Source organism: Furipterus horrens, unplaced genomic scaffold (genome assembly GCF_987537825.1).
Source record: "Furipterus horrens unplaced genomic scaffold, mFurHor1.1.pri manual_scaffold_6, whole genome shotgun sequence".
NCBI classification, from domain to species: Eukaryota; Metazoa; Chordata; class Mammalia; order Chiroptera; family Furipteridae; genus Furipterus; species Furipterus horrens.
Genome location: NW_028327176.1, coordinates 125,570,791 through 125,590,572, shown reverse-complemented (window position 1 = coordinate 125,590,572; position 19,782 = coordinate 125,570,791). Strand labels below are relative to the sequence as shown.

The 19,782-nt window shown below is 37.5% G+C and overlaps 1 pseudogene; it reads right to left on the bottom strand.

The window, feature by feature from the left end:
- Positions 1–12,569: 12,569 nt before the first annotated feature.
- On the bottom strand, positions 12,570–16,150 carry LOC150007375 (mitochondrial import inner membrane translocase subunit Tim17-A pseudogene; annotated as a pseudogene).
- Positions 16,151–19,782: the final 3,632 nt, after the last annotated feature.

Here is a 19,782-nt window from a genome sequence, read left to right as displayed (position 1 = left end):
CAAGAATAGTGATTACCTAGCTATTTGGTAATGAAAGGGTGGGTAGATTATGAGTCTTTCATGGTAGGTAGCATTATGTTAGTGACAGTCACACCTCACCTTTGAATGTGACTTGTGTTCTAGTTAATCTGGAATCAAATACATTTACATTTTTAAATTATTATTTTCTTTTTAATATATCTTATTGTTTATGCTATTACAGTTGTCCACAATTTTTCACTTTGTTCCCCTCCACCCAGCCTTGGCCCCCACTCCCTCAGAAATCCCCAAGTGTTGCCGATGTCCATGGGTCATGCATATATGTTCTTTGGTTACTCTATTTCCTATGCTGTACTTTATATCCCCATGACTATTTTGTAACAACCAATTTATATTTCTTAATCTGTTTATCTTTTTCACCCATCTCCCTGACCCCCCTCCCATCTGGCAACCATTGAAACATTCTCTGTATCTATAATTTTGTTTCTGTTCTTCTTATTTCTTTTGTTGTTTTCTTTTAGATTCAGTTATTGATAGATACGTATTTATTGCCATTTTATTATTCATAATTTTGATCTTCTTCATTGATCACCTTTGTAGGCAACTAACTCCTTTTCCCTTGCTGCATTTAATATTCTTTGTATTTAACCTCTGGCATATTAATTACGATGTATCTTGGAGTGGAACTCTTTGGGTCCATCTTGTTGGGACTCTGTGTTTCCTGGACTTGTATATCTATTTCCTTCACCAAATCAGGGAAGTTTTCTGTCATTATTTTTTCAAATAGATTTCCAATTCCTTGCTCTTTCTCTTCTCCTTCTAGCACCCATATGATGTGAATGTTGGAATGCTTGAAGTTGTTCCAGAAGCTCCTCACATTATCCTCATTTTTCTAAATTCTTTTTCCTTCTTGCTGTTTTGAATGGTTGTTTTTGCTTTCTTATATTCTAAGTTGCTGATTTGATTCTCAGCTTCATCCACTCTACTGTTGATTCCCTGTAAATTGTTCTTTATTTCAATTAGTATATCCTTTTTTTCTGATTGTGTCCTTTAAACACTGTTGAGGTATTCACTAGGTTCTTTTAAGTATCCTGTAGCCAGTGTTTTGAACTCTGCATCTGATAAGATTGTTTTTTCCATTTTGTTTAGTTCTTTTTCTGGAGTTTTGTTGTGTTCTTTCATTTGGGCCATGTTTCTTTGTCTCCTCATTTTGGCAGCCTCCCTGTGTTTGTTTCTATGTATTAAGTAGAGCTACTACATTATCCAGGCTTGATAAAGTGGCTTAATGTAGTAGGTGTCCTGTAGGGTCCAGTGAAACAGCTTCCCAAATTACCCAAGCTGGGTGTTCAAGGTGTACCCACTGTGTGGACTGTGTACACCCTCCTGTAGTAGTTGAGCCTTGATTGCTATTGGCATGTCCAAGGTCAGCCACCACCTGTGTTCTGTCTGGGGTCACATAGCATTAGCTACAAAGCAATCTGCAGTTGGCTACTACTTGTGTTGGGCTTGGAGGTGCCCAGGAGAGGCCAAGCTGTGAATCAAGGCTAGCTGCTTCTATTGTGGGACCTGGAGCAACTTAATGAGAAGTATGGTGCTCACTGAAGCCAGACGCTGCTTGTTTAAGGAGAATTTAGGAAAATCTGAAGCATGGGCCAAGATAAGCCACTCATATGGAAAAGCCACTGGAAACAGCTTGGGTGGCCTGAGAGTTGGGTGGGGCAAGGCCTCAGGGCATCACCAGGTGGGGTCAACAATGTGAGCCAGGTTAATAGAGTCTCAGATATGGCTCCCTCCTACTGGCTCTGTGGTTCTGAGTGGGGAGGGCTCAGAAAAGGGGCACTGGCCTCTGCAAGCACTTGTGTCTGAGAGAAAGATGCCCCCTAGTTCTTGATCCAATGGCAGACAATTCAGTTCCTCCCCATATGCCTCTTATGCCTTTCAATCTCCTGCCCCAGTGCTGGAGCTCAGGAGTGAGTCCAAGTAAGTCTGTGTGCGGTCCCTTTAAGAACTGCCTGGGACTCTAGCAGTTTGTCTTCCACAGCCTCAATCCTCACTGGTTTTCACAGCCAGAAATTATGTAGATTTATCTTCCAGTCACTGGACCCCCAGGCTGGGAGTCCTTGTGTGGGGCTGGGACCCCTCACTTCTGAGATATCCCTCCCTATTTTTATCTGCCACACATGGGTGTGTGACCAGCCTGTTCTGTGTCTCTACCCTTCCTATCAGTCTTGATGTGGTTTCTTCTTTAATTCTGTATTTGTAAGACTTCTATTCAGCTCAATTTCTAATGGTTCTGAATGCTGGTTGTTCTATAATTTAGTGATAATATTGATGTGATTGTGCAAGGAGGGTGTGAGCCGTGTTTACCTTTGCTGCCATCTTGACCGGAAGCCTGACAACATTTACATGTAATAAGCATGTTATATAGTTAGGGTTTATAAGCTATACATATACATTTGGATTTCAAATATTTTCTGAGTTCAGTTATTATAGTGAAAATTTAATAAATATATATGGTCATAAAAGAACTGCTCAACAAAGCTATATTTATTCAATGACATTTAAGTGTTCTCATTATGCTCAAATTATTGCTGTCATTATTACATACTTGTAACAGTGATATCTGGTCTTATTTTTAGAAAGAAAAGGAATATGAGAGTTCATTAGGCAAAAAAGCAGCCAGATGAATTTGGGGAACAAATTTCTAACTTCTTTAGAGTGAGTTTTGGCATTCACATTCTATAGTCTACCATAAATATTAACCACTTCAGAAAACCACCTTTAGGCTATTGTGCTAGATATTTATTGGCTCTACAAATCTACTCCTATCCCCTTGATACATTCTCTCTCCTTTCCTCCCTGGTATTGTAGCATCTGGGGGACTAAAAATTAAATTTCTCAGATTCCTTCACAAATATAAGTTTTGTTAGTGTGAGGCACTTAGGAAATTTTGGGAAGGCAAAAAGGAAGTAGATGCCATTTTTCTCTAGTAATGTAATTATATAAATGAGCTTCTTACATATATGTGTTAAGAACAGCTGAACTACCTATTCCACTATCTTGGCAACAGTTTTGTGAATGCAGGCAGTGGTAATTGTAATTGATAGCAGTCATGGCAGGTGTGGTTGTATGAATTTGAAGCCAAAGACTAGGGGTGGCTTTGACTTTCATTCCTATGAGTTACCATAATCTTATAAGCATCTAATTCTTTGTGTCAAGGCTTTTTCTACTTGAAATACCTTGAGTAATATCTATTTCATACAGAGAACCTAATCTAAGTATTCAGCACCAAAATTTGATCAGGAAATAGACTTCCAAAGATAAAAATATGGAATTAGCTATCTGACCTAGTTGAGTGATAATTTCATGGCCAGTGGGAAATGTGGTATTGTTTTCCATGAAGCAAATAGTTGTGAATTTTCACCTACAATTACCTAGAATGAGATAGAGTAGTCCCCTCCTTATCAGTGGGAATATAATCCAAGGTCCCCAGTAAATGCCTGAAACCAAGGATAATACTGAACCCCATACATACTATGATAAAGTTTAATTTATAAATTAGACACAATAAGAGATTAACAATAACTAATAATAAAATAGAACAATTACAACAATTTACTGTAATAAAATTTAAGTTATATGAATGTTTCTCACCCCCCCACCCCACCCCTGCCCAGTAACTTTTATATTTTGCATTCCAATCTTATTCCTGAATCTCTGTAACCAGTCCTTACTAATAATCGGGCAATAAATGGCTTGGTATCATTTGTTTCAGGGGATCCCTTGCTGGAATCTTCCTATAGGCTGAATGCATTCTTGCTCAATACTTTTTCATCAATAGGAACACATTTTCTGTTCATGCCTTTTTCATCTTAAGTAAATACTTATCGTGCACCGTGCCTGTAACTTTTGCAGTTTGAGGTGCTACAGCAAAATTAGCACAAGTTTCTTGTTCCTTCTTCACAATTTTACAGAGGGACAATTTGTTCTTGCTGTAGATTTTCACAACCTCAGCATGATTTTTTTTTTCTTCAGTCAAGAACTTTCACCCTTTTACTTAAAGGAAGCACTATAAGGCTTCTCTGTAGCATATTTGAATTGCTAACATCACTACTCTTGCACTTTGGGGTCATTATTTAAAAAAAAAATGAAAACATAAAATAGCACCAACACTGTTTATTATCCTATCGTTTTGTATGTCCAAAGTTTAAAATAGGTGGAACTACAGGGCTACGTTCCTCCCGGAGACTCTGGGGGCAGGGGTGGGGTGGGGAGGGGACCTGTCTCCTTGCCTTTTTCAGCAGCTAGAGGCTGCGTACATTATTAAATAAAATAAAGGTTACTTGAACACAAACATCGAGACACCATGGTGATCCATCTGATAACTGGGAAACGCTGCTAAGTGATTAAAGAGCAGGGGGTGTACAGTGTGGAGACATTGGACAAAGTGATTATTCACATCCAGGGAGGGAAGAAGTGAGACACTGTAAGATTTTATCATGCTGCTCAGCATGGTGAGCAATTTAAAATTTATGAATTTTTTATTTCTGATATTTTTCATTTACAATTTTTGGATCGTGGTTGACAATAGGTAACAAGCCACTGAAAGTGAAGTCATGGATAATGGGGACCACTGTAGCTACTGAAACTAAAGCCTTTGACAGAACAAGTGGCCGCTGCATTGTAATGTGGTGGAAATAAGGAATAGAAGGACTTGAGGGAGATGGCCGCTACTGATGGCCCTGCAGAGCTTATAGAAACAGAATTAGCTCATATTTGAAATTCTTGGCTACCCTCAGAGGCCCTATTATATCTCATAGCTACAGATCTGAAATGTTTTAAAACAAAATCCAAAGTTTGATCCAAAGTGGGTTGCAAAATTACAACTTAAGTTCATAGCCTCAATAGTTTCCTAAGTGAAAGTTGTGCTTTCATTGGGAAAGGATGGGACCCAAAGAATTGAAATGGGGACATTTGTGCAGTCTTGGATGAATCTGAGAACCGACTCTCTAAATACCATTGACTATCCCTGGCCATAAAAGCAGCCCTCCTCCCTTGTCAGGTGACATTAGTTCTTTGCTGCTTGAGGTCCTGTAATGACTTCAATGGAGGAAGCTACCTTCCAAAGGGATGCTGATCTTCCTTATGCCTGCTTCCTACTCTTTCAATATCGTTAGATCTCTAAGGAGGATTAGATCAATCAAAGCATGCCCAAGGGACAAGTACAAAATCTACCCTGGGAGGAGATAGCTTAGAATTATTGAATTTGGCCAATTTTCACCTATAGAAATAGAGTCTAGGCATAAAGTCTAAGAGTGTTACAAAAAAAAAGAAAAGCATAAAGAAACATATCTTTATATTGGACTGAGATTATTAATATTGGTGCACTTACCAGAAATTCTTAATTTGTGGACATATCTTAACAGTGAGGAGTAGCTTTAATGATTAGTCAGTTGCCTTAATATTATAAATTCATTGCGATAATGTGGAGGGCGGAATCCAAAGGCTTAGGGAATTAGCAATGTTGGAGACGATTTATCATGTGCAACTCACTTGACCAACTCCTCACTGTGTTTGAGAAATATATTGGTCATCTGTCCTTGAAAAGCTCTGTAGCAGATATTTTCTGTAGGCTGAGGAGTCTAGAGCAATTTTTTCTCTGTCTTCTTAGGTTTTAACTGAGACTTGTAAATTAAACTGACATAAGACAGAGTAACAGGAAAAAAGATGATAACCTTTATTGGTGTTAATATTTTAAATTTAACATGCATGGGGACTTCATGGGGAAAAAACAACAACAACATGAAAAGCCCAAAGAAATGGTTAGACTCAGGGACTTATATATCATTTTAACAAAAGGCAACAAATTATGGAGGAATAACTAGACAAAGAAAAGCATTGGGCTTCTAGGGCTGATAAAATTGTGACTCAGAAGCATATGGAAGAAACTAATGGTAGATCAGGGTTTTTTCACAACGTTTGTTTACACAGCCTCATTTTAGGGTCATCTCCATTTCCATTGATTCTTCTTTTTCTGATATAGGAGAGGGGAAGAGCTTCATAAGGAAAATTTATGCCCTGCTCTTAGGCAGATAGAGGGAGGGCAGAGGGCTCTTCTTGTGTCTCCTTTTTCTCAATTGCCTTCAACTCAAAATAATTGTTATGTCGAAATGACATATTTTGATTCTCTTCAGAATGACGAGGGAGAAAGGGTGCTGTCTCTGAAATGGGTTCCCTGACCACAGTAGGAATGATGGTATTACAGATTGCCAGAGGCCAAATGGCAGCACTTAAAATGACAGAGACAGACTGGACATGGTTACAGTAATGAGCAGCAGTCAGAGTGGTTATTAGAAGGATTAGTCCTTAAGGATTTATGGTGGTGCCTAGACTATGATGATGTCCCTAGGACCAAAATAGATATGCCACCTACTAAAGTCCTACTTGATCTGTTTATCTGACTCTGAAGTTAATGAAGACAGGCCTGGCTTAAGTCAACACAATAAGGGCACACAGTCCCTCACCTATTTCTATAACTGAATCAGTTCATAGACCAGAGCTTCTTAAATAAGGGGATGTTGGGTTCCCTTGAGGAAATTTTCTGTGATGGTGTCACAGAATATACTATATATTCTCTTTCTGCTTTTACCAAAAGGAAAGAGAAGTAAGTGAAATTTGGGGGAATTACTGGAACACTGATCTGATGCTGACCATTAGGCACCCCAATTGCCCTTGTGGTCACTTTCAAAATCGGTGCTTATGGAGACCAAATGATAAATGCAGTTTTGACCTGAGTCCATTGCACAGTGGGCCCACTGGGTCCCCGAACCCACCCTCTCTGATTTCTGAATGAAGAGTTGGATTAGACATACTGAGCCTCCACATTGGTTCCTTATCTCATGAAATGAGGGCTGATGCGGTATGAAGGCCCAAGTCAAAGCTCCTAAAATATCCTCTCCTTGAAACAGTAGACCAAACATAATGTCACATTTCTGGGTGATTGTCAGAGGTTCATGTCAGCTTGAAAGGCATGAAAGATTCAGGGGTGATATTTTTCATCAAATACCTGCTTAACTCGGCTGTTTGACCTGAGCAGAAATCAGAGTCTTGGAAGGTGACAGTGGATTAGCATGTACTTAATCGTGTAACTCCAAGTTTAAGAGCAATTCCAGATGCTGTCAATTAACTGAAGCAAGTCAACATAATTTTGGCATCTGATATTCAGCTATCAATCTCTTAAACTTATTTTTCCTCCTTTACAATAAAGAGATTGCAGAAGTAGTTTCTTTCACCTGTATGCCTTCACAGTCTTACTTCAGGACAGTGCCAATTTTACAGTATTCTGTAATAATATAGGACGCTTATTTGTCTTATCATGCCATAAAACATCGGTATGGTCCATTATACTGATTGGATGTGGTCAGTTGGAGGTAGCAATAAGTACCATAGATCCCTTGGGAAAGAACAATGTGTGCCAAAGAGTGGGAGGGAAAAATGATGTAAATTTCAGAACTATGATATAAATAAAATTTTGGGCAGTCCAGTGGTCTGTGGCAGGTTGTGGGTTTTTTTTTCTTTTTTGAAAGACACTTCCTACACTTTTCACCCATCACTATTAAAAAGGTGAATGATTGGTAAGTCTTATTGAACTTTCAAAACAACATATGTACAGTTGAGTGTGTTACTCTGACCACTTATCAAATAAACCCATAAGGCTGCCAGTTTTGAATGGGACCAGAGTAAGAAAAGGCTTTGTTACTACTATGGACTACAGTGCAAATTACTCTGTTACTTTAACATTATGATCCAACAGATCAAATGGTGCTTGACGTGTCTGGCAGAAAGCAAATTTATAGGGGACTCTGGCAAGCCTTGATTTAGAATTACAGAGCAGTGGTCTAGGATTTTAGAGCAAAGCCACAGGCTACTTTCCAAATAAGTTATTCTTTTAAGAAACGGATTCTGGATTGCTTCTGGATCTGGTAGAAATTTGTGTTCTGACCATGGAATAGCACATGATTGCAAGCTGAGCTGCCTGTCATGGGCTGGGTTTTATCTGATCATGCCTTGAACTAGGGTATCCATAGCAGCGCTCTTTCATCAAGTGGAAGATTATGAAGGCATAGGCAAGAGGCAAGAGCAGTGCCCCAGACTACCATTTCCACACTTCTGCTGCATTGCCACTTCTCCCTCAACCCACATGTTTGACCTCTTGAAATTTCCTATGGTATGTTGTTGGCTGGTTATGTTTGTGCACCTCTGATTGATTTCACCTTGTTTTGTGCCCTAGGATACTGACCTACTTGGGCACTGCATCACCTTGGCTTCCCTACCAGATGACTTCAAATTGGGTTTAATCAATAGTAGATTAACAGGTGAATGGCTAGAGTGGATAGGACATCTCTTGGATGCTCTCTCCCTACTTTGATGTTGCATCTCTGAACCTAGCTACCTCCCTCCATAACCACAACCCCTACTGGGAAACCTCTTATTCATAGTTTTAATTCTCTTTGCACTCCAGAAACACTGTTTTCTTCTCTTATGTCTTCACTTCTAGAGATGATAATAGCATCACACTCTTGCTAGTATCTGGCTACCTCACCATCCCCTGTTCCTTTAATTTTACCTACATCTATACAAGCAATCTTTTCATTAAAGGCTCTTCATTCAAACCATCTGGAATACATTTTTTAATTTATACTGGGATGCTGATCGAGAAAGTGAAAGAAAATAATTGATCCTGGTTTACAAACTATTTCACATAATATGCAAGCACAGCTAGAAATGGACTGTGGCAGCATTATAGCTTCCCTTAGGAGTGGCCCTGAAAACTATGTGGAAGGAAAATCCTCTGCATGAAAGGACTTTGGGCCACAGATCCAGTTGCCTGCTTTTATTGGGAGTTGATAATGGTTTGGCCAGATGTTCCAGGATTCAGAAGGAGTAAAGTTGAGAATTGGTGACAAGAGGTTCTTAGAATCTTTGGATGTGACATTATTTGTGTTCCATGTGCTTACCAAAGGCACCCACTGTAGAAGAGGCTTTTAATGAACAGAGGGACAGGGTGACCCATTTTATAGGTGTTAATTAGCCTGTTTTCCTAGCCACCCCATGTTTGCTCAATGGGCTCATCAACAAAATGAGCAAGATGGAATGTAATGGGCTGAATAGTGGCCCCAAAGATATAAGAGCTTATTTTCTCACATATTGATGTTTCTCTCCCTTTCCCTTCCTTTCTTGTTTTGGGTGAGAATTAAAAATGTTAACCATACTATTTATGGTTTTATGACTAGTTGCAGGAATAAATCTGAGATAGTTTTGCATATATTTCTTGCTTTATGTTGCTTAACCAAAAAATTTCCCCTCTTTTTTTTCTATTCCTACTTGATATAAAGCATATTAATGATGGTAAAATTTATAATTTATTCTTTCATTTAAAGGCTATCAAGGTGAAATTATAACTGAACTAGAAGATAAATAAACAATATCACTAGAGGCAGTGAATAGACTTTGGATCTACTCTTTTAGGGGAGTGTGAGCAGGTTTTTATTTATATGAGGGACAATTGTATTATGCAAGATTAGGAACATACTGTTTTTGCTCTGGTTTTTGTTTGGAAGTTAAACATGTGCCGAAGATTATGAACATGGGGTAGCTACACAGCAGATTGTGCCTGATATTGTCTGTTGGCATGTGATATCCACTTCCATTCCTTTTTATCCCCCTCCCATATCGCGTATTTCATGGCTTAGAGTGCTAAAAGATATATTTCCAGACTTTCTTGAGGCTAGAGTCCTATATCTGGTTTATATCATGCCAATGAAATATACTGGAGTGAATGAATTTTTTGGAGGCAGAAAGCAGCCAAAACAGCTCTGATGAACTTAACATTGATAGCAGCTGGCTCCCATGTCCCATCATTTATCATCAGCTTCATTAGTGTGGAGCTGCTGTGATGTCATCGATGGTGGTACCAATGGCTAAGGCAGTTTCCTGACCTCTGAATCCCAGCCACAGTAGTGGTTTCTTGGATTACAAAATATAGTGGTGGTCCCTTGACTTCTGTTCCTCTAGGCTTACACCATCAAGCAATTAAAAAAAAAAACTTTCCTATTTGAAAACACTAGTTTCTGTTTCAAAACACTGGTTTCTGCTTCTTGCATAGACCCTTGAATAGTACAGATAAATATTAAGAAAATTCATATGCACCTAAACTAAGTACACTATGATATAAAATATGATATCCTAAGAATGCAACAGCAATAAAATTGTATATGGCTCTAGCATTTTAATATGGTCATTCTTATCTTTGATATGCCCTTTTCCCTTCCTGTGCCCAAGCATTTTTCTAACTAAATATTGAATAAGTATTTGAAGAGGTACCAAATAATAGGCCCAACTTGGGCACTCACATGTCTCAGCACAACCCTGATTCGTAGAACCCTAGTGCCTTATTTTGGGGATTTCTTTAAGAGCCAAAGACAAGGTCTTGGATGCAGATAGTTTGAGAGTTGACCCCAGGAAGCTGAAGTAAAAGTCTGAGGAGAGTAAGAAAGGGAAAGAGGGAAAGCCAATAAAGGGCATTTTTAGGCTGGTTAGTTAACACCAGGAGCAACTAAAGTATAGGGTGGGACAAAAGTAAGTTTACAGTTGTTCGTATGGAAAGTAATACAATATTAACAGATATTAACACAAGAATAAACTCTGTGTTTTGCATAATCACAACTGTAAAACTACTTTTGCTCTACCCTGAACAATTCTGTTGGAAACTCTTTAGTAGTATCTGGAGGATAGGAGAGTCAAGCATCAATCTATAGATTTCTCTCTCTTGTTAGTTACCCTGGGGAATAGTAATTGTATCTGCACCTTCCCCCAGACTTCTGGGATTTGCCCATTCTTAGGCTAAGCAGCTCAGAGACAGAAGGCAAAGAGAAGCAGCAAAAATGGTTTTGGAATGGGACACTGCCAGTTTTTATGGAACTGTTCATTAAAGCACTGAAATGAGAGGTAGGCTGAGGGAATGCGTTTCTGAGCAACAAACTCTTCTTTATTTGACTTGACTCTTAAGAACCTTGTTTTAAAAAAAAAATCAGTCTCTGTTTATAGTATAATCTCTAGTATGTATACCTGTTTAAACTATTCTTCAGGCACAAAATGTACTGTGTAGTCTACAGGTTTTATTGGGTTTTTTCTCTTTTTTTTTTTGGTTTTTCTTGAGTGATACAGGTGGTGTTATGATTAGCTGGTTCCTTAGAGAATTTTTATAACTCTAATTCAGTGATTTTCAACCTTTTTCACCTTATGGCACACATAAACGAATTACTAAAATTCTCTAGCAAACCAAAAAATATTTTATTTTTTGCGAATCTAACAAAAATACATGTATAATTTTGATTCTGTCACATGGATGGCTATGGTCATGTTGGTTGTTAACATTTTATTTAACAGTCTAAGGGAAAAGAGATCAGTGCCCCTGACTAAATAGTCAGGTATTGCGCGTTTTAAATATTCTTGTGGCACACTAGTTGAAAATCACTGCTCTAATTCATTGCTTGTTTAGGGTGCTGCTCTGATAGGAGTGAAAACTTAAAAATTTCTAGGATATAAATGTACACATACAAAAATTAAAAAGTATGCAATATCTTATAATGGAAATCAGCAGTCCCCCACTCCATTCCTCTCCAGCTTCATTTTTGTTCTCCAGAAGCAACCATTTTAATTGTTTCTAGGTTGATTTCTTCTGGTAGTCTTTGATTTGTAGTTCTAAATATTTCCTATCTTCCAGTAGTCTCTTAGTTATATTTATAAATAATAAATAATTGTTTCCTGCTGTTTTTAGATTTGTCAACTGGAGGCAATGAGTTTCTACTATTATAGATGAGAATACAGCTCAGTTACACCACACCCACCTTGCTCAAGTCTAAATGATATACTTGCACCTCTACTTTGTTTTTCATGACTTATAGAAAGTGTCTTTTAACTCACACCTTGTAAGATGTAAATATAAATGCCCCTATATATTTTCTTCCTCTCCATTTCTCCTTTCAGTGTGTATTCTGTGTCTATATTTTTAATTTTATGCTATTGATAGTGATAATATTTACATTTTATTATTTTATCATAATTGTCTTCTGTGTTTTGCTTTCAGGATTATTCTGAAAGTTGAAAATTTAGTAAAAGGCATTTACATTATTTAGAGTATATAAATTCTGTGATCTTTAGACCCAAGTACTGTATCTTTTTTTTTTTTTTTTTTGAGAAAGGGGCAAGTTCCAGGAGTTTTTATTTCTGATGATGGCCAAATATCACTGCTTTTTGTCCTGTGGTTCTTCATTTCCTCAGCATTTAGTGTGTTTTATTTTAAAGCTACAGTACTACACATTTGCTTATATTACAAATGCAATCCATCGTGAATAAATAAATGAATTATCTTTTAACACCCTCACCCCCATGTTCCTCTAAATAGAAAAATGTGCTAAATGTCTGTAGTTTAATTGGCCATAGTTGTCCCACCTGTGCTTTTATCAACAGTCTGTGACTTGATATTCTGAGAACCTTTCTTGAATTCCAGCTCTCTCTGTTAGAGAGCCCTATTGATACTGTTGATAGTCTCCAAAAGGTGAAGATGGTAACTGGACTGAAGGCAACCTGGAGAGATCTTCAGCAAACTGTGGACCACTGGGAAATTGTGCAGAGGCAAATCTTGTCAATAAGATACCAGTTCCTTCAATTAAAATTAGAAGAATGCCACCACCCATCATGGCTGACCCAACCGTGGCCACTGGTCCATTTTTTGTGGCCATGATGGCTCCTGTTAAGGCTCCTCTCATGATGAAGTTCCAGAGGTCCTCCTTCCCTCTGACTTGAACCATGTTGCAGCTGATCATGGAAAACAGACCTCCCCAGACTACAAAGCTACCCAGTTTTAATAGATGTCAAACTCCCTCTTAGTCTGTGGTTTACTCCTACTGAAGAATTGTGAAAACCTTGGATTGCTTGAAAGATACCACCTATGGTACACATCAAAAAGGCCACGCCACAGTCATCCACAACCTGCTAGGGGCAGGACTCGAATGGGTACTCTTTCCTCTTGACTCTAGAGAGCAGGTAAGGCCTGGCAAGCCCCAACTTCTGTGTTTTGATCACATTTCTTTCTTTCTTTCTTTCTTTTTTTTTTTTTTTTTTTTTTGGACAGCTTTTTACTTTTCTTATACTTCCGGATTGCCTTTTGTTTTTTTTGAATTTATTCTCTATTGCTCAATGTTTCAAGTATACTATGAAATCTATAAATCTCCTCTCTTCCTAAATATCTCACTTTTGGGGGTTATGCAAAATGTGTTGCTCTCTACATTTTGTACAGCTGTCATTCTAGCAATTCCCTTCATTTTTCATAGGGATTGAAACTGCTGCTTCTTAGGTTGATATCCTCCTCTTCCTTGGTTCACTCTCTCATTTTTCTGGGTTATATCCTTTCATAAGACAAGTTACATTGGTGATATATTTTCAGAGTACTTACATCACTTAGACTGTCTATCCATGTGCTTAATAATTTGACTGAGTACAACTAATAGTTTTTTAGGAAAAGTTGAATTTCAGTTGGAATTTTATTTCTGTGTTAGTGATATGTTTTACCTTGTCTGACAGCATTCTTAGGTTTCTAAAATTTCACAATGATTTGTGTAGGTATTGTCATTTTTCATGCATTCTTCTATACACCCGAAAATCTCTGTAATTTTTAAATTGTCCTTATTTCAGTGAAGAAAAATTCTCTTCTATTTTTCCTACAATTCCTTCCTTTTTTATCTTCTATAGTTATCAACCACATTTTAAATTTCTAAGGATGTTATATTATCTGATTGTTTATTTTGCCAATAGCATCTTATTTTTGTTTTATGAGTGTAACATCCTCTCAAATATTTCTAACTATCTTAGAATATTTTTCCAAATTATTTTTGTTCCCTGAATTACCTTTGTTTGCTTTAGGTTCAAATTTGTAGTGTATCTATCTTGGTCTTCCAGTCTCAGAGCTGTGCAATTCATGCTTGCCATTCATATTTGAACATAACACAAGCCAAAGGCTGATCTGGAGCTGTGTGCCTTTGGCAGAGTGTGTAATCTGTTAAGCTGTACTCTACTGTGAGCAGGCAAGAAGCTGGCTGTCATGCTGGGGTCCTCTCAATGCCAGAACGAGAATGAGAAGGACTGTAATTTGAGGCACTAACAACTACATTATCTGCCTTAGTTCTCACCATAATTTTTTTCAAGAAACTTTCCTTTATTTCAGTGAAGGTGCAAGAAGTGAAAGTTAGTCTTGTAATGCTATGAGTTTTGTGCATGAAAGTCATAGAAGGTAATGAGGGTTTTTGTTGTTTCATACACAAGTTTTCCAACCCCCCTTTTTGAACTCAACTTCTCATGTCCAGCTTCCACCAGTATGGCATTTTCTGGGTGTTAAGTAGGGAAAGCTGGCTCCTTTCTCCACAACAGCTACCTCTGCATGTGACTAAGTGACAGCATTCTCTGCTTTGCCTCATGCTTTCCATTTTCCAGAAAATTACTGAAATCTCTCACCTGCTCTGGTCCCTTCCTATTCTCCCTGTTATTGTGGGGTTATATATTTTACTAATCTTTTTTTAAGTATTTTTATTGATTATGCTATTATAGTTGTCCCATTTTTCCCCCTTTCCCCCATCTGCTTGGTACCCCCCTTTCCCTCCAGCAGTCCCATCCCCCCTTAGTTCCTGTCCATGGGTCATGCATATAAGTTTTTTGGCTTCACCCTTTCCTATATTATTCTTGACATACCCCTGTCCATTTTGTACCAACCAACTACACTTCTTAATCCCTGCACCTTTCCCCCCATTCTCCCCCTTCCCCCTCCCAGCTGATAATTCTCCAAATGATCCCATCCCTATGATTCTGTTCCTGTTCTAGTTGTTTGCTTAGTTTGTTTTTATTTTTTAGATTCAGTTGTTGATAGTTGTGAGTTTGTTGGTATTTTAATGTTCATAGTTTTGATCTTCTTTTTCTTAAATGTGTCCATTTAACATGTTATATAATAAGGGCTTGTTGATGATGAACTCCTTCAGCTTTACTTGTCTGGGAAGGACTTTTTCTGCCCTTCTATTCTAAATGATAGCTTTGTTGGATAGAGTAATCTGGGTTGTAGGTCCTTGCTTTTCATCACTTTGAATACCTATTACCAGTCTTTTCTTGTCTGAAAAATTTCTTTCAAGAAATTAGCTGACAGTCTTACGGGAACTCATTTGTAGGTAACTCTTCTTTTCTCTTGCTGCTTTTTGTCTCTTTGTCATTTTAATTATGATGTGTCTTGGTGTGGTTCTCTTTGGGTCCATCTTGTTTGGGACTCTCTGTGCTTCCTGGATTTGTATGTCTATTTCCTTTGCCAAATTAGGAAAGTTTTCTTTAATTATTTTTTCAAATAAATTTTCAATTTCTTGCTCTTCCTCTTCTCCTTCTGGCTCGCTATAATTCAAATGTTGGCACTTTTGGAGGTGTCCCAGAGTCTTCTCATTCTCTCCTTTAAAAAAAAAATTGTTTCTTCATTCTGTTCTGGTCTAATCTTTATTTCTTTCTTACATTCCAAATCATTGATTTGAATGCTAGCTTCCTTCCCTTCACTGTTGGTTTCCTGTGGACTTTTCTTTATTTCACTCAGGGTAGCCTTCATTTCTTCCTTTATGCTTTTGTTATATTAATTGAATTCTCTGAGCATCCTGATCACCAGTGTTTTGAACTCTGCATCTGATAGGCTGGCTATCGCTATTATGTTTAGTTCTTTTCTGGGATTTTGTTCTGTTCTTTCATTTGGGCCATGTTTTTTTGTCTCCTCATTTTGCCAGCCTCCCTCTGTTTGTTTCTGTGTATTAGGTAGAGCTGTGTTGACTCTCTGTCTTAGTGTACCTGTTAAAGTTGTATGGGGTGGAGCCTTAGGTATTTTCCAGGGCGGGGCAAGCCCCTGCACCGTTGTGGCTCTGTATGTGGGGGAGCCATCAGAGAGGGAACAATGCTTCTGTATGTCTGCTGGAGGCTTGCCCAGCACACACCCCATTTCCAGTCACTTCACCCCCTTTCCATATGCAACTGACTTTTGCACTCTTCTGGCTTTTGCCCTAGTGGTGGTTTCCAGAGTGGGTGGGTTCGTGTACATTCTAGGACCATTTGGGCCTTTTAAACAGACTCTCCTGAAAGACTGGTAGTTTCTTCTGCTGTCCCACCCCTTTGGTTTTTACAGCTGAAAGCTATGAGGCTTTATATTCCCAGCACAGGAACACTGGTCTGCTCGGTTTGGTCTGGGGCTGGGAACATTCATTCCCAAGGTATCCTTTCCCAATTTTTATCCACCACACATGAATGTGTGACTGCCTTTTCTGCTGGCTGCAGCCTTACCACTGCTCCATCACCACTGTTGCCTTGTTGCCTCCACATAGCTAACTCTCCTCCCCAGCTCCCCAGCTTTGCTCCTCCTATCTGTCTGGATGAATATGGCTTCTTTAAATCATTGGTTGTTGGACTTCCATGCACTTTGATATTCTGGCAGTTCTGGGTGTTTTTTGTTTTAAAGTTAGTTGTGATCCTTCTATGGTTGCACAAGGAGGTGAAGCATGTCTACCTATGCCTGTATCTTGACCAGAAGTCTCTCTTTTACTAATCATTTACTATCTTTTAAATAGAGCCCTGAGAAAAATATAAAATAAATAGGTGATCTTGCTCTCCCTTTTTGAGTGAGAGGTCACTTGAGTTAGAGGTCACTTGAAAACATTCTTGAAGCAAATGTGGATTTCAAAATTAAGCTTTGCCACTGATATAATCTTGAACAACTTACTTAATCTTTCTAAATCTATTTTTTATCTGTAAAATGCATATAATATCTAAATCAAATAGTAAATATATGAGAATTAAGTAGAAAAATGTATATGGACATACCTTATTTTGTTGAGCTTTGTTTTATCACCCTTCAAAGATATGTTTTTTTACAGCTTGAATTCAAGACCCTCCACCAGCAAAAAGGTTACAACTGTCTTTAGTGTGGTGGTCTGGAACCGAACTAAAATATCTCCGAGTTATGCCCATACAAAGTATTTGTTACAGTGCCTAGCAGCTAGATATGGCTTAATGGGAATTCTTTGCATTTGTTTCTTGGCATCTCCTTACAAATTCATTATTCCTCAAATCTGGTGAAATTTTCTTATTTTTATTCTTATTTTGTGGTAGTAACAGGGAGGGTCAGGTAGTTTGCATGGTTGTTATTCTTTCTACAGTCATAAAAAGAGAGTTAATGCCCTAGGCTTTTTTCCAACTGCAAGTGATCAATGTTTTGCTTTTATGTTCATCTTCAGAAAGTTATCTTCCCCTTTAAGAAACAAACTACTTATTTAAGACAATTTATGGTTTTCTTCTTGTTTTCTATTCACACCTTAAAGCCTATTTTTAAAATGGTTTTGCTATTCAATATATTTAGAAAATTGCAGAGCTTTTATTGTGAATTGATTGCATTAAACATTATTAATATACCATAATACACTGTGTATATTAATTGCTTATAAATTATTCAGTGCATTGTTACTTATATAGCATAGCTAGCATAGCAATGATGCTCTGAATTTGGGGGCCTCTTGGAAAATATTCATAATGAGATGCAAATAATAACATCTCTAGTGCAGAGGGAAACTTTCCAATTGAAGCATTATTGGCATAGTAATTGTATTATGCTGTCCTGATATTGCTGATTGTGGATTATGTTACTATAATTTAAATTCAGGCAAAAAGAAATTACTATGATCTCCTAATCAGGTACCGAAGGACTTAAACATTTATTTAATAACAATAGATTTTTAAAACTTTCTATATTAGCTCTTATTGTTTTATATTAGGAATAATTTGCACTTGTTATAAGACAAAGTTAGAATGCTCTGGTTAGAATAGCAGGAGAGATAATCAGATTAAGGACTCATGATCAGGCACTGTGACAATAATAGAAATCAGTGACCTTAAATCGAGAGGGGCCTGCAATGGATCCCTGGATTAAGAAACATTACTAATACCATGACAACTCTATATACATCTATAAATATCTTACAGTTTGAATACAAGTGTAATTACAAATAAAACTACTATAAGCATCCATGTGCAGATTGTTGTGTGCATATAAGTTTCCAACTCCTTTTGGTAAATACCTAGGTGCAAGTTGCTGGATTGTGTGGTAGGAGTATGTTTGCTTTTGTAAAGAAAACACCAAACTGTTCCCCAAAGTGGCTATACCATGTTGTATTCCTGTGAGCAACGACTGAAAGTTCCTGTTGCTCCATATCCTTGCCAGCATTTGATGTTGGTTTTGGATATGGGCCATTGTTGTTTTAATTTGCAGTTCCCTAATGACATATAATGTGAAACATCTTTTCATATCCTTATTTGTCATCTGTATATTTCTCTTTGGTGAGGTATTTGTTCAGGTCTTTTGCCCACTTTTAAAATCAGGTGTTTATTTCCCTATTGCTGAGTTTTAAGTATTTTGTGTATTTTGCATAGCAGATATGTCTTTTCCTAAAATTTTCTTTCGGTCTGAAGAAAGTCTTGTTTTCTGTCTTGACAAATTATATATTTGGATTAAGTAATTTATTATACTTTAGGGCACACAATCTGGACAGAGATAAATTGTGATTTTATAAATAAATTCTTATATTCCTAGCCAATGTGGCTCAGTTGGTTGGACATCGTCCCACAAACTGAAAGGTCTCAGGTTCAATTCCAGGTCAAGGCATATGCCTAGGTTGTGAATTTGGTCCTGGCCAGAGTGCATATGAAAGGCAGGTAATTGATGTTTCTCTCTCACATTGATGCTTCTCTCCCTCTTTTTCTCCCTCCCTTATCTTCTCTCTAAAGTCAGTAATCATGTCCTCAGGTGAGGCTTAATAAATACGTACATACATATATACATACATACATAGTTATAGACTATTATTAAGGCAATACCACTTCTCAGAACAATCAGTCACAAACATTTGAAGTTAATCATTTACATTTCTCACATATACAATTAGTTTCATTTAGATACTGTTGAATAAATCACCACTGTTTAATGCCATTAGTGTACTATAGACTGAACATGGAAAGGGTAAGGAGGAATTATTTTTTCAATGAGAAACTGAGGTAGCTTAGTTCATCCATATTTTATTTTATTTTACTTATATGTGTATCTAAAATTCACATCAGTTTTCCCACTTCTCTATCATAATTGAGTGGTCAACTATCACCTGCTATGGAGTTCACAGTGTCACATGGCCACCTCAATTTAGGACAGAGATTTGCCTTCATTATACACTGAACTGGGAGCCTATTTTAGGGAGTAGCCTCAGGGACAAGTAATAACCATATCATATGCAACTAGGAGAAAGGTCTGTTTTTCCTAGTCATGGAATTAATAGGACCTAATAGGACTTCTTACAACTGTGGTGTGCAATATTAACTAGTTACTAGTAAGGGGAAAGGGACTAGAGTGACATGGAGAAGACTAAAACACTTAAGGCATGTATGCAGGTCATAAATTAATATATTACTTTGATTTTTTTCTGGAAGTTTTATAAATATATGTAAATTAAATCTTGATCTGAAAGTTTCATTAATTTATATACAGTAGACCCTTGAGTAATACGGGTTTGAATTCTGTGGGTCCACTTATAAGAGGATTTTTTTCAATAAATACTGTGAATGTATTTTCTTTTCCTTATGATTTTCTTAACATTTTATTTTTCTCTAGCTTATTTTATTATAAGAATATAGTAT